Below are 13,314 nucleotides of genomic sequence, written 5' to 3' on the forward strand. Positions count from 1 at the left end.
TCCCCCAACTCGGCTGGAGCCGCTTCAAAGATTTGTAGTTCCCTCTGCAGCACCCAAGGCCAGGGCCCACCACCTGTATTATTTACAACCCAGCAGTAAACCTCAGCCTGAAAACACAAATCCAGAGGCGCCCTTTCTGCAGCCCCACGACCCACCGGCTCACCTTAGGTTAATGGCCCCTGTAAAATTAGGACACCCAATATTATGGCAACATTACAGCAACACATCCATAATGACTTCTAACAAGACATGATGACATGTACCGCCTGTCCCATGCCCTCAGACCCAACCCCACGACCTATGGTACCCAGTCAACAAGACACTGGTAACCATGTACTGATGAATTGCCATCAAACCCCGCTCTAGGTGCATTCCTCCTGTGTTGCATTAACCTGTAGAATAACCTATTGGAAGATTTACTAAAGAAGATAATATTGCAAATGCCTGAATGACTGGGGTGTGCATGGCCTAGGGCAAAGAAGTCAGGAAAAGACATTCATCTCTAACACTGGCCACAGTGGCACAACGACACCGCCCGGATGAACCCAGCTGACCCGCCAGGCCCAGCCCAACCCACGCGGCTGACCAGTGACGTCCTCCAGCCGCGGCCAACCACATCACAGAAGCACCTATAGCTAGTCGGCGCCACCCAATCCCACTGAACTTGTGCCCCCTATAATATGTAGGTTCTGATGACTTTTTTGTAAATATATACGCCTGTCTTTGCTATTGTCAGTCAGAGCGCTCTCGGAGTTTGCAGAGTTCTTTGCATGCCCTATTCTGATTGATAAACTCCCATTTACGCTCACCCGCACTTTGTCTTGGCCTTTTTCCCATCCTGGGAGAGTCCATTATTGTCTCACATTGCGGGGAGGATCGTGCTGGTTGGGGACGCTTGCCTTCAAGAGGAAGGGGTGCTTTAGGCATAATTACTTTGATCTTGGAAGAGTTGAGCCGTAGACAACAAAATACCACTGTGGTGGATTACAAAGAAAAAAGCTGTGATGGTAGGTAATAATCAATGTGAACAACTGTGTCACCCTCAAAGATATGATCGGAGAAACCAAAGGAGGAGAGGGAGGGTGGAGGTGTAAATGGTGAGGAGCAAGAGGCCAAGGACTGTGACTTGGTAGACACTAATTAGGAGGCACGTTGGAATAGAGCAGTCTGTTTTTCTAAGAGAAGGAGAAGAAATTTTGTGAAAGGTCGAAAGGCAACTCAGTCATGAGCAGTATCTTTGATTCCAAAGAAAGTCAGAACGGGTATGAAGGAGAGAGGTGTGGTCCACTGTATTGACTGTGGGCAAGAGGTCTACGTTTTACAATGGTGAGCAGAGGTTAGACAATTAAGGCGGCACGCATAAGGGCTGTTTCAGGATAATTGCTACTGCAGATTTCAGATTGGAGAGAGTCACTGCAGCCATTAGTGTCCAGGAGGTGGAGATCCTGTTAAGAGGTTCCATTAAAAACATTTGAAAAATGAAGGAGATAAACAGGCTGAAAATTGTCAGGGTTATTGTTGTCATCCAACTGCTTTTTTAGGATCACTACAGTAGATACCTTGAAGCAGACTGGAAAGATGCCAAGACGAAGAGGGAGATTAAAGAGGGAAGATAGATTGTAACAAGAGAGATTTCAAATCTTGACCATCTGCAGGGTCAAAAGGGACATAGGAGAGGCTACCAAGCTTCAGGATGGGTGCTGCGAGAAATCCAGGGAGAGACTCACTTCTCCCCAAGGGAAGCCACCCCCTTCGGGACAAGGGAGCTGATCCTGCTACACTTAACACCCCGAAGGAGGCAGGGTAACTAGGATCCCTCAGGAAGCCGACTCCCCCTGAGCGGACAGGGATCCAGAGAGGGCTATTAGTTACCAATCCGTTCCCCTCAGTCACTAACACCTTTGCAAGATATCTAGGGGTTAAAGTTTTACAAAAAGCAGATACACACATCATTAATGGCTGACTTGGCTTCTGACCATAGGTATGCCCAATCACCTGTTAAGAATGAGAAGAGTAGAGTGAACCATCACCCTGGTGGAACGTCCGAGAGAACCAATCAGGGAGGTGCCTCAGCAGGTTCAGCAGCAAACAGGCTAAAGGAGGTGTGTCCGGTGAGGGAGCAAGACTTAGTGCCGGCAGGTACGACCGTGCTCCGCACCAAGAGAGATCAGAGCGGTGCAGTTGACTGCAGGACAGAGCAGCCCCAAGAAGTTGAGAGAACAAGGTGGAAGACCCCTAGAATGCTAAAGCAAGACGCTGCACAGACAAAGCTGCACGACCGGGGGGGGGGGGGGATGGGGAGACCCTCAGAAAGCTGAGCAGAGCCCGTCTCGCAACTCAGCATAGAAAATTGTAGGAATGTGAGAGAAGAGCCAGGGAAATGTAAGGGGTCCGAAATGAGAGGCAGACACAAAGTGGCAGCGTTTTCAACATCAGACATCTTTATTAAAAGGAAAGCGTTGGATTAAGTCCCAACTGCCCTTTTACTAAAGAGAGTTTCCCTACGTAGAAAACTACAACAAAATATCTGTCCGTCTCGTAGTCACAATTAGATACACTGTCCTTGTGCCGAAAGAACAAGTTACTCTCTTACCTGGTAACGTTCTTTCGATGGGATGGTCCGACGACGTATTCCATATCTATGACAGTAATCAGCACAGCTGTGCTGCTTCGGAAAATCTTTTGGCGTCTGCGTCCTGCGCCGATGACGTTGATACGCCGCCCTCGAGGGCCTCCGTCAAGCCGACGTCACCGGATGTTATAAGTAGGACGCAAGACACCCATAGCCTGAGTTGTAGTTTTTTCCCAGAATGTGTGGCACCAATCTACTGCCAATATGACCACGGAAAGCCTCGTGGAAATGTAAGCTGCAATCGCATAAGAAATTCTGTAGCGGGAAAGGGAGGGAGGGATATGGAATACGTCGTCGGACCATCCCATCGAAAGAACGTTACCAGGTAAGAGAGTAATTTGTTCTTCGAGGGGATTGAGTCCTCCGATGTATTCCATATCTACTGACAGACTCCCAAAGCAGTACCAACGTAAGGAGGTGGGAAAAGAATTTAGAAAATACAAATTTAGAATGCCCAATCAAATTGCAGAGTAAATGACCGCCTTGCCAAAGGCCAGATCCTGGCCATGGATAGAATCAAGGGAGTAGTGACATACAAAAGTATGGACCAAAGCCCAAGTGGCTGCATCACAGATGTTACGAATAGGAACACCCCTCTGCAGGGCAGTAGAGGCAGCCATACCCCAAGTCGAATGGGCCCAAAAGCCTACAGGAGGATCCTTACCCGCCAGGCGGTAACATTCAGAAATTGCCAAGATAATCCATCTAGACAAAGTCTGCTTAGTCACAGTTTGTCCCAAACGCCTTCCAGCGTAAACAATAAAGAGCGTGAAATGTAGAAACTTAAAGCTCTCCTGGGATCTAACCTATGGAGCCTCTCCTCGTCCTTACCAGGATGCAGAGGAGGATAAAATGCCGGAAGAACAACCTTCTGGCTCAAATGAAATTCCGAAACCACCTTCGGAAGAAAGGAAGGACGAACTCGAAGGACAACCCTGTCCTTATGGAACACAGTGAAGGGTGGCTTAACTGAAAGTGCCTGTAACTCACTCACTCTGCGAGCGGAAGTGACCGCAGCTAAAAAAACAGTTTTAAGGGTTAACAGTCTCAAAGGACAAGAATGCAAAGGCTCAAACGGAGCAACCAATAGAAACTTGAGAACAAGGTTCAAATCCCAACCGGGCACCTGGAAAGGTGACGGAGGGAACACATTAGTGAGCCCTTTCAGAAACGGAGAAATTAAAGGAATTTTAAAATAAGAACACTCCTCAGACGAACGCTTAAATATGGACAGCGCCGCCAGGTAACCTTTAATGGTACCCACTTGCAAGCCCCTGTGGGCTAAAGTAAGCAAAAAAGACAGAACTACAGGAATGTCACATGAAAAAGGATCCACATTCTTAACCCTGCACCAGTCGCAGAACTTTCTCCAACGACAACGGTACAGGGACTTAGTTGACGGCCGTCTGGCCGAAAGCAACACCCCCATCACGTCTTCAGGGAGGTCCCAATCCTTATACCTCAACCTTTAGGAAGCCAAGCGTGAAGGTTGAGGGATCTGACCTATGGATGGAGAACCTGACACCCCCCCCCTCCCGTGAGAGCAGATCGTCTCGGTAGTGAAGACGACGTGGAGGGCAGATGGACAAGTCGAGAAGGTCCGGGCACCACGTCCTCCTGGCCCATGCCGGAGCAATGAGGATCATCCGGGAACCGAACCACCGTAACCTCCGCAGAACTTGCGGGATGACCGGGACTGGAGGAAACGCGTACAGCAGTGGGAATGACCACTCCACCACAAATGCATCTCCTAAGGCTCCTCTTGGAGGAAATTCCCCTCGAGCAAAACCTTTCGCACTTCCGGTTGACACTGGAGGCGAAGAGATCCACTTGAGGGGTCCCCCAAAGGGCGAAGATTTCCAGGAGAATCTCCTGAGCCAACTCTCGCTCGTGAGAGATTGCGCTCTGCCTGCTCAGAGCGTCCGCCGTCTCGTTTTCGTCTCCGGCCAGATGAACTGCCGAGATCGAAAGTTCCTGCTGGATGGCCCAGAACCAGAGATTTAACGCCTTTCTGCACAGACGAAGTGACCCTACCCCCCCCTTTTTGTCGAGGTATTGCATGGCCACTGTGTTGTCCGTCAAGATCAGGACATTCTTTCCTCGCACAGTCGGCAGAAAAGCCTTCAGGGCTAGCCTGACGGCCCTCAGCTCCAACAGATTGATATGGAGTCTGGACTCCGACGGAGACCAACGACCGCTGACTGTCAGCTCGTTGGCATGGGCTCCCCATCCCGGAGGGATGCGTCCATCACGATCGTCACCTCCGGCCAGGGCAGCCAAAATGGAGCCCCCCTCATCAGATTGCCTTCGTTGGCCCACCACAGAAGGTCCTGAGCGACCGAGGGCGGCACCTGAACGGGGTCCAACATCCTGTCGGAGGACTGTGACCACTGCATCTTGAGAGCCCACTGCAAAGATCTCATCTGCAGTCGGGCCTCTGGCACCAGAAGAATGCAGGATGCCATGAGGCCGAGCAGCCTCAAGAACTCGAACGCCGGGAGACTCTGGGCATGTCGAAACTTGTGTACCATCTGCTGCTTGTGAAGAGCCCTCACCTGGGGCGGAAAACACTGCCCCAGGGATGTGTCGAGCACTGCTCCGATGTACTGGAGCCGCTGAGTTGGCGTCCAGTGAGACGTCTTTAAGTTGAGGGAGAAGCCCAGCTTGTGAAGGGAGTGGCAGGTGACGGACTGATGATCCAGGACTTGCTCGGGAGAGCGCGCCCTGATCAACCAATCGTCCAGGTAGAGGTAGACGTGAATTCCCCCCCTTTCCTGAGATGAGCTGCCACCACCATGAGCTTGGTGAAGACCCTCGGACGGAGGTCAATCCGAACGGCAGGACCCGAAACTGAAAGTGCGAGTCGCCAACCATGAACCTCAGGTACATCTTGTGCTTTGGATGGATTGGCACATGAAAATAAGCGTCCTTGAGGTCGAGAGCCACCAACCAGTCCTGAAGTTGAAGGGCCTGGAGGACTTGAGAAAGAGTAACCATCTTGAACTTGTCCTTCCTGAGGAGCTTGTTCAAACTGAGCAAGTCCATGATAGGTCTCAATCCTCTGTCTTTCTTCGAAATAAAAAAATAAGGCGAATACCATCCCTTGTTCCTCTCCGCTACAGGCACCAGTTCTATGGCACCTTTCTCCAGCAGGAACTGAACTTCCTGCGCAAGGAGCGGATCCGGACTCTTCAAAGAGAGGTTCCCTGGTGGATTGTCGTGAGGCCTCTGCCGGAAAGGAAGACAGTAGCCGTGGGCTATGATCTCCAGAACCCACACATCTGAAGTAATGGCACGCCATTCAAAGAGATGCTACGCCAGCCTTCCTCCAACTGGAGAAGCATGGGCCTCTTGACTGAGCTGAAGCGGCTGCGTCAGTGCCTGAGGGCAAAGAGGCAACTGCTCGCGCGGCCTTGGCACCTCGAGTACCTTGTTTTCCACCCCTGGCACTCCTACGGTTGCCCCTTTGACATGCAGCTCCTCTCGATTTACTAAGGGACGAGTAATTTCAAAAGGAACCTCCCCTCCATTGCTGTCCCCTAGGACGAAAAGGCGGAGGTTTGTGAACTGCAGCAAAATCGTTGGGCGCTGCAACCTTTCAAGACTCTCGTCAGCCTTGCTACCAAAAAGATGGTCATCCGGAGCAAACCACGACTTGCGCAACCACGCAAACCTGCGCATTACGGTGCTCGCCACCATGGACCGGATGACGCAATTAACCATGTCCAGACCCGACTGAAGGATTCACACATGGCATCCTTGGCATCCTTGCCATCCTGCACGATAGCAAGGAAACCATCCCGTTCCTCCCCTTCAGGAATATGATCAGCCGCTAGGGAAATACAGTTCCACAGAGTCTGTGTGAAACGAGACAAGGCACAAACGGAGTTGGCAGCCTGAAGCGCCATACCCCCAAAAGAGAATACCTTCTTAGCCCAGCCGTCAAAAGGTTTGTCGTCCCCATCAGGAGGGATGGTAGGTATGACGCCTGCTTTGCGGGGGCCATAGCCGCCTGCACCACTAAACTCTCCGGAGTAGGGTGCGTGGTCAAGTAGCAGAGGTCGCCAGTGGCTGGGCGATATTTCCTCAGCAAGGAATTGCTCACTGCCGGGAGGACTCTCCGGCGCAATCCAAGCCGCAGCCACCTTCTCTGCAAGGCCATATAAAATGGCAGCACCGGGTCAGTTAGATGACCTTGGTCCAGGATATCAGTCAGGTCATCCTGCAAAAAATCCCCAGGGGGGGGCAGACCAACCCAGGTATTCAGTGACCCTCGACATGAGGCGCCGATATGAAGATTTGGCATGCGTGCCAGGCTCCGGCCTACCAAACTCCACCTCCGGAGAGGTGTCTAGACCACTGGCGTCGTGCAGCGACTGACGCAGGTCCTCAAGTTGACTGTGACCGGAAACAATGTCATCAGGAACCAATGCAGGAACCTCACCTTCTTCAGACCCCTCATCCACCTCAGAAATATAATCTAGAGGCTGGAAAGAGGGTACAGAAAAAGGCACAAAGACATGTTTAGCCTTAGCCATCGCCTTTCTTGGGGGTGCCACCATGCCACGGGGTACCTCCAACAAAGCTGCCTCGAAAGGCGTCGAGGGCGTCGACACAGGCGTCGAGGGCGGAGTAATCTATGATTACTGTCATAGATATGGAATACGTTGGAGGACCCAAACCCCTCGAAACATTAATTTTGAGGGAGGCGCGGTGTGTCAGCAGTGTGTTTCGTGTTACTCGTGAGAGAGGTCCTTGTTTCCTGCCTTTAGTGTACTATTGGATTGAACTATACCTGGACTAGCATAACACGTAGTCCTCTTTCTATCTCTACCAACCCGGACCGGCGCTCCATAAAAACACCGCGTAGGCGCGGAGCGCAGCGCGGTGTGTCAGCAGTGTGTTTCGTGTTTGGTGGAGTGGTGCTGTGGAGCCCCTCTGGCTACACGGGTAAGACTCTAAAAGCTCTAGACTTTGGAAAACTGGACTCTGGCACCTTGGCAGCCTTACACTGGGTCATTGTTTTTGGACATAGCTTCTGTCTACCTCCGGTGCTCCTGTGACCAGCAATATTTTGAAGACTTTTCGTAATCGGATACTTTGCATGCCTTGTGTATTCAGAGCTCCGAATGCGTTTTGAGGGAGGTTCACATTGTATCTTTCATTATTGTGTGTTGGGAGAAGCTGAGTAGGGGCTGTTATGTGTGCGCCTGTCCGGCACATATCGGCACTTAGCTATGCCAATGTAGTACTTTGAAGTTGAAGGCTCGACATCATGTGTCTAAGTATTAGCCTTCAGTCCACACAGAAGGCGACTGTGGGTGTTGTACCCTTGAACCCCGATGGATGTACGAGTTGTTATTCTGGAGGATTTTTGTAAAGGGTGACTGCGGGCTATAGGCCTTTGAACCCTTTCTTTTTTTGTGTGTTCTGAATTGAAAGTCTCTATTGACTATATCTAATGGGAATTGCGGGCTTGAGACCTTCGTTTTACAGAGGGCAGACCTTGTTGTAGGGCTCTGCACAAGTTGGAAGCCCTTTGTTAAGGGTGTTTGTGGGCACCAGGTTCCTGAACCCCACTTTTTGCACCTTGCCTTAAAGTTGATATTTATATGCACGCAATGGAAACGTGTGGTTGGAATTGTAATCTCCAGTGTACACTCTTACTCCAAGCCAGAGGGTGACTGTGGGCCTTGTGCCTTTGAACCCTCGGCATTCAGGATAAGGTGCAGCTGGCAGCGTGTGCATCTGTCCTCGCTAGACCACTTGGAGTTTTCAGTATTTCCTGTTGTCAGGTGACTGCGGGCTTCAGGCTTTTGAACCTGCCAAGAGGGTGGGGGGGGGGCTTTGTGTAAATCTGTTCTATGTTAGATCACTGATAGTATTGCAGTGTTCCCCGTTGCCAGGTGACTGTAGGCTTTTGGCCTTTGAACCCGTCAGTGACGGGCTCCTCTATGCAAGTTTGTGGGGTTTGAATTATGAAACATCTGAATTGCACTCAGCATAGGAGGTCGTAGTGACCGTTTTTTGCCCCGCCGACCTTGAAGCGAACAAGGTAATGTTACATAAAGTGAGCTGTGTTCGAGGAGGAAAGTGTTGATTTCTTGTGCTCTATATATTTTGATAGGCTCACCTTTACTCGAGCCGTGTGTACAGTGCCTACTCCACCAATGGTTGGGAAATTGTGTAATATATTCATCGTTATTAGGGGTATAAAAGCCCCCATTTCAAGATCTAGTGTGGTGTTTTTCCTGGAGTATGGTAGTAATTCTCTGCAGTGGGAAGATACCAACGCCGAGTGAGGATTTAAAAAACAAAAGGGGAAAAAAACAAACACTAATTGCCTGTGGAATTTTTGTGTACACAAATATCCTAAATGCCCATAATCCCTCGACACCCAACCTATTGGAAGGGAAAATGAGTACAACTGAACCAAAGGACCAACTGGGGGAGGGTGCAGCCGGAAAGTGGGATCTGAGTGGTATCGATTTTCCCCCGCTTCCAATTTCTGTCGGAGTCCCCCCAAGTAACCCGATTGAAGATGCTAACAACTTAGCCTGCCCAGAAGTACCTAACCAGAAGAGCTTTTTGAGTATTCACGACCCTCCAATAATGCCTTCTGCATTAAATCTTGATGACACTACACACATTATAGCACAACAGGACGCGTCCCTCTTGGCCCCCGTGGTTTCAGCGGAGCTGGATACAAAGGTCAGATTGTCAATTGGCCCATCTACTCCAGCCAGGACAAGGGGTGGAGGGCTTTGACAATGTGCATCTCCACAAACCTTCGATCGGAAGAATGGAGGAGCACATGGTGGTGCCAACATTATGCCCTGATGCCTACTCCACGGGGGAAGTTAGGGGCATGTTTGGCTCTGTCAGTATGGGGGACCCCAAGCAGGGAACTCATACATGTTCAAGCCCGACGTTATCAGCTCTGCCCCAAAACTATGAGTATAGAGATCTGACCCCCCAACGAGATCGGAGATGAATTGATAGCGGAAGAGAACGAATCCAAAACTGAGTCCTTTCCTGTCCTTACCTGGATCTTGAATCTCCTGGATAAGGGTCACGAAAGGACTCATGGTGACATACAGGAACTGAGATTCATGTTGATGGAGTGTTCTGAAAAACTCAGCAGGTTGGAGGGTTTTGTACATGCTCAAAACCTTCATCTCATTCCACAACCTTTGAAAGAACAAGCTCTGAGACATGGGGTAGGGTCCCAAACAGAGGAGGTGGAAAATGATGGCAAGAAACACGAACCAAATAAGAACTAGTGTCAACAAAGAAACCGATATCCTAGAACTAAGTGCAAGGAATAATCTCGATAGTCCCTCGGTACTACTGAAGGCAATTAGGGAGGAGGCAGAGTTGAAAAAGGAACAGAAGCACCCTTTGGACAAAGATGTAAACCAGGAAGAAGAAAGCCCATTTGTTTATGTCAAATCCCGTAGAGAAAAAAAAATGAGAGCAAGGGCACTCAAGAGTGAGGGGGTGGGTAACGCAACACAAATTAAAACATCTCAAAATCAACCCGCCAGCAAAATAAAGCATTCAAATACAAATATCAAAGATATTTGTACCCTGTCGGGGGAAGAAGGAACCCTTAACTTTACACAACTGAACGAAGAGAGTAAGTTGGCCCTTGATGTAAAGGTAGTCTCTGGCAGTTTGGCTGAAGGGAGGGAGGGGGTTCCTCAGCAACCTACTGTAACTGTACTAGACCCTACGGGGAATGAATACCGGGAAGCCTCAAGCACTTTATTTGATGCCATGAATCATAAAGGTAAAAAGCCCACTTTAATACAAAAAAATCAAAAAATCGAAAACAAATAAAAAATAAAAAATTTACCCAAAAGAAAAAAATAAAAGAGTAAATCTGAAGTAAACAAAGATGTGCAGAGTATTCAACAATTCTTGAAGACAGGATCAGAGGAAAATTCGATTTGTGGAATCAAGACAGAGCTCGGGAAAAAGTAAGAGAGGCTGACTACGGGCAGGAGGGTCCTCGTGAAACCCGAGGGGGAAGATGTACGGAGGTGGGAAACTGGGAAACAGCCGGAGTGGGAAGAACCAAATACCACACCCCATAATACCTGGATAGAGGACAGTAGAGATTGGGGAGAACCAAAATACATCGAAGATCCTAGCGTAATGTTAAACTTTGTACTAACTGTGGGAGGGCCTCCTTCATTACATCGAGGTAGGATTCTCTCCCTGTTTAATGAAATTCCCCGTCTCTCCCTAATCTCATGGGGAGACATTAAGCTTGTTGATTTTATTCATCCTACAAGATATGATTGCGTAAGAATTGTATTCTATTCGAGAGCAACCTATGAACTCATCCTAACTGAAGGTGTGGCCCTACAAAGATTTGGGTATGACATAGTAAACTTCAGCAAGAGCGCTGAACCACACCGGGGAAGAGAACAGATAGCATATTCTGCTGGGCCATATGAGAACATTCCCGCACAAGGAAGTAGCAATATCCTCCCTGAGAAAATATGCAATGAGGTAGCTGAACTTAGGTCGTTGGCAGAGTCTCTGAAGGAATCTTTAGTTAAGATACAGGGCTTGAAAAATTCCACCTAGAGAATTGCTAAGTTCAACTGTCTATCATGGAACTCGAGGGGATCCCGTCCGCTAATACATTCAGTCAAAACGCGCTCGAAGCTGCTTAACTACTCCTTGTTGTGTATTCAGGAAACATGGGCAGTTAATGTTATATCATTAGATGGTTTTACGTCTTTTGAAGAACCTGCCACAAAACAACCTATGGGTAGACCCGCGGGGGGATTACTAATTGCTATTAAGAACAATGCCAAATTTATCATCATAAAGAACTTTCGAATTAATAGCGGATGTATAGGGGTTCTTACAAAAGTAGACTTGAAGCTCTTGAAGACTTGAAGCTTACTCCGACTCATCTATTAGTCATTAATATATATTGGCAACCAGGGCGCGATCAGAAGATATACATTGACTCGATTCATAGTACTATAGAGGAATGTCTAGAACTGGATAATGATCTGTGGAGATTTTAATTTAGAAATTTGTGTTGAAGAGGTCGGATCTGTGGGAATTGATGTTGCGAATAAAAATGAATGGGGGGACTCGCGGAAACTTGCTCAGGGGGCACTATGGGCACAGTTCCTTGGGAGCAGGGGGCTGCAGTGTGTGAACACCTTAATGGAGGCCACAGTGGATACTGCCACCTGGGCAAGTGGAAAGTGGAGCTCCACTATAGACTATATCTTTGTATGCACCAAAACATTTCCCCTGATTCAAGGGTTCAATCTGATTGATTCAGTAGAAAGCGATCACAAGATGTTAAACATGACAATCGTGACCGGTGAAAGTGTGGCTGAGAACTGCACCTATGATACGCCGGTAATCATCAATGCTCAACAGAATAGAATTGTCTGGCACAAATCGAACATCAGTAAAATCAATATGTGTTTTCAGGAGAACTTTAATAGCTCTGTATTTACTCATAAAAATCTGCTTTACGCTCACAATTCATTTACAGGATACATTTCAGATACCTACAGGCCGAACTCGTCGGAAGTTTTTCATGGTTTAAAAACCAGGCAAAATGTTTAGATTTTTTCTTGTTGGAGAAACCGTTTTGGTGGGGTTAATTTTGAGGGCATTTGCATTGATTGAACTCAATGCGTAGATTTCCTAGGGTCCATGCTGCATTTTGTAAGATGTTGATTATCAAGCCTCCTGCATCGGTCCCTACATTCTTCCTGAAGCCAAACTGGCATGGCGACAACACATTAAATTTGTCTTTGTTTTCTGTTAATTCGATTTTCAAAATTAGTTAAGGCTTCAACATGCCGGTTGGTATACCCCGGGCCCCTCAACATCTCTGGGTAGACTCATCAGTGTTTGGCACTGCCTCCAACCTTTATCACTTTGAAGCGATGAAGCTTTCACCTCAGGATGGCATCTTCCGCTAAGTCTACGCTCGTCTGCCAGTAAGCCTGCTTCTCCACTTCTCAACGCTATGCCGGCAGCTGGTTTGCTGCTGCCAGTTCACCAGCATGCGGCATCCTCCGTGGCGCAGCACCTCTCCGGTGAACACTGCCTTCAAGTGGCAACCCCACCAGCACAATCCATTCTTGCGCCTCTGCCTTCTCCCATGGCTTCGCTCCCCCCTGCCTCTGTTCAGCTTCTTTCTCTTCAGTAAACGTGGACAACATTTTTAAATGTCCCGTGTAGTTGGGCCACTTCATAACAACTAGCCTGCATATTTCAACTAGCCTGCATATTTCATTTAGTGTTTCTTCCGCTCCATATTAACTTCTTTCTCCTCTATCCAGTACTGGGTGGTTTATGTGAATTTGAGTCCATAGAACCTATAGGACTTTATGTCAGTCCAGAAAAAGTAGACATCTCTCAAACATGAGGCAATGTACTTTGTTGGCCGAAGACCAACTGCCTCATGTGTTTAATGTTAGAAATATATAGCCATAAGCTTGACTGAAGTGTGGCCATTTTGAAGTGATTGAAATCGCCATTTTGTTTCTCAACGTTTGGCATTGACAAAAAAAGATGCTGTGAGTGATGCCTTTGCAGTGGAATGAAGAATGTCAGAGAGCATTTGATCTGCTCAAAACTGCATTGTTTTCTGCTCCAGTTTTGGGCACACCAAATTATGAGAAAATGTT

At 48.4% G+C, this 13,314-nt stretch overlaps 1 protein-coding gene across 1 annotated transcript in view; it reads right to left on the minus strand.

Moving 5' to 3' along the window:
• Window positions 1-13,314, minus strand: part of TMEM131 (transmembrane protein 131) — a 2,512,175-nt gene that overhangs the window by 1,738,222 nt on the left and 760,639 nt on the right. The window lies entirely within an intron of this gene.

Source organism: Ambystoma mexicanum, chromosome 7p (genome assembly GCF_040938575.1).
Source record: "Ambystoma mexicanum isolate Mex_15411 chromosome 7p, UKY_AmexF1_1, whole genome shotgun sequence".
Taxonomy (NCBI): Eukaryota; Metazoa; Chordata; class Amphibia; order Caudata; family Ambystomatidae; genus Ambystoma; species Ambystoma mexicanum.